The 2,457-nt window shown below is 58.0% G+C and overlaps 1 pseudogene; it reads right to left on the reverse strand.

Annotated features, from left to right (window-relative positions):
- Positions 1 to 304: 304 nt before the first annotated feature.
- On the reverse strand, positions 305 to 1,873 carry LOC115320348 (annotated as a pseudogene).
- Between the last annotated feature and the right edge of the window lie 584 nt (positions 1,874 to 2,457).

The following is a 2,457-nucleotide window of genomic DNA, read 5'->3' on the forward strand; positions in this document are numbered from 1 at the left end:
AAATGTTCCACTAGGCACACGGGGAAAGTGAGGCATGCCCAATTTGGGATTCACGGAAATAACCAACACGGTAGGGGAATAACTAAATTATAATAGATCTCACACCATTTGAGGAATTATGAAATGAGACCGAACTGAAGGAGGTTCCCCGAGAATTTTGCGTGGGCTGCCCACGTAGACCTACTATGGGTCCCATGAGGGAAGGGTTTCTTGGCTGCAAATCTAGGCCCCCGTGTGGGCTCCTTGATGTTTGTTTGTTTGTTTGTAAACGTCTTTATTGGGCCTTTTCGCGGCTGCTCTTGTCCTACGGCATCAGCAGCGGCGGGGGAGAGACCGGGGGAATTTCTTTCCTTGGCGGGCCGTGTAGAAGCATGGCTCCAGGCCCTCCGTCTGTCTGAACAAACAGGCAGAGGTGCTTCCACAGGAGTTGAACGGTCCCGAGCGACGTGTCCTGGGGTAGAATCCAGTCGATGTAGCTGGTGGGTCGGTGTTCTGCCGGTAACTCCGACAGAATGCGTTCCCGGGCTGCGCCATAGGTTGGGCACTCCCAGACCAGGTGCAAGGTGGTCGCCGGCACAGCGCAGGCGCGGCACTTGTCTTTGTTGGGATCATCGACGAACATCTTGTGCCTGAGGGCCGGCGTGAGGGCGGTGTTGGTGATAATCCGCCTTATGGTGACCTGTGCCCTGCGGTTGAGGTCTGGAGGCATCGGTGGGATCTCTCGGTTGTGACGGTTCGCGGCGGCGACGTCTTGTCACAGTCGGAGGAGGATGGCTTTACGTTCCTTCTTGGCAATTGCCGCTAATTCCGCGGAGTCTGGTAAGTCGTCCGGCGGGCCAGTTTCACTCGGCGCTGGGGCGTGTCTGGGCTCCTTTGTGTTGTTGGTTGCGTCCGACACGGTTGATCTGCGCAGTGCTGCTCGTGCCTCGCTGTGAGCCCATTCGTTCGCCCGGATACCCGCGTGTGCCGGGGCCCAGTCGACTCGTAGTGTGACGTTCCTGTCATGCAGTAGGCGTTTCGCGACGTCGTGAATATTTCGCACCCGTTCGCTCTGACTCTTGATTGCGTTTCGGCACTCCGAATATGCCTCCCTGGAGTCCGTGCAGATAGTGATGTCAGTCACCTTTGTGCCGGCGGAGTGACGTTCCTCTGCGTGTATCGCTGCTCGTAGAATGGCTTCAAGTTCGGCCCCCTTCACGCCCACACCCGGGGGCAGCGCGCACGCATCCACTTCGAGGGTGGTGGTGTCAACCCAGGCTATTGACGTTCGGAGAAGGCTTCCGGGTTCTTCCGGTGACGGCTGTTCTGCGGCCGCGTCGGTGTAGATGCAGACGTGTTTCGCTCCATCTCTGTTTTTGACAAGCTTCTCGTGCGCTGCCGCGAAACGGGATCTCCTCTCGGGATGATCGGGGCCCATGTGACCTGGGAGTGGTGCATCGTCTGTGAGATTGATTTGTCGTTCCCATGGCGGCTCTTGCACCGGGGGGATCGGCGGTGCAGGTTGCGGGAGGTCTCCCAGCTCTGCGAGAATCCTCTGCCCAGCACGTGTGCTCAGTAGACGAGTTCTCTGTGCAGACAAGAGTTGCTCGGCCGCGTCGGCCAGCCTGTTCAGCCCGCCGTGGGCATAGAGGTCCGCAGTCCAGGTGTACCTTGGGAGGCCCGTTACGATTCGTATCGCTTCGCGGTATAACTTTTCCAGCTCCTCCTGTTGTTTTGTGGTGACGTGATGGTAGTTGTAACCGTAGAAGATTCTCGATGAGAAGAGAGACTGGGCGAGCTGCCGAGTTTCTTTCTCGCCGGTTCCCCATCTTCTGCTGGTCACTCGGCGAATGAGGTGCAGGATCTGCCGACCTTCCTTCTTCACGTGGGCCATCCACGTGCCGGCCTTGCCGTCTTATTCGATAAAGAGACCCAATACACGGATCGTCGAGCTCCGATTAATGGGCTTCCCGGCCAGGTTCAAAGTGTAGAGGTTTCTGGTCTTCTCTGCTTCTCGCTGCGGGCCGGAGAGAACGTCGACAAATTCCGTTTTCTCTGGGGAGGCGGTCATGCCTACCTCCTCCAAAAATCTTTGGACCTCGTCGAGTCCTCGCTGAAGCGTATGTTCTTGCTCCCCCACGGAGCCGGCCATTGACCAGAGGGCATTGTCGTCCGCATATAGGGCGAAACGTAGCTGTGGGCTCTTGGACAGGCGCGGGGGCAGTCGTGCCATGACCATGTTAAACAGAGTCGTCGACAAGACCACCCCTGTGGGACGCCGACGTGGTTGGCAGTTTCGGGACCTGTCTTGTCTCCGATCTTGACTTTAAACCGCCTATCACGAAGAAAGCCGCGGATGAAGTTGAGCGCTCGCCCGCCTACGCCCGCTAGACCCGCGCTCTCGATCGCCGCCGCGTGCGGGACGGAATCAAACGCCTTTTGGATGTCGACCGCGACGACCGTTCGAGGCTGAAATTT

This window comes from Ixodes scapularis, unplaced genomic scaffold (genome assembly GCF_016920785.2).
Source record: "Ixodes scapularis isolate PalLabHiFi unplaced genomic scaffold, ASM1692078v2 PGA_scaffold1__304_contigs__length_218370807, whole genome shotgun sequence".
Lineage (NCBI taxonomy): Eukaryota > Metazoa > Arthropoda > Arachnida > Ixodida > Ixodidae > Ixodes > Ixodes scapularis.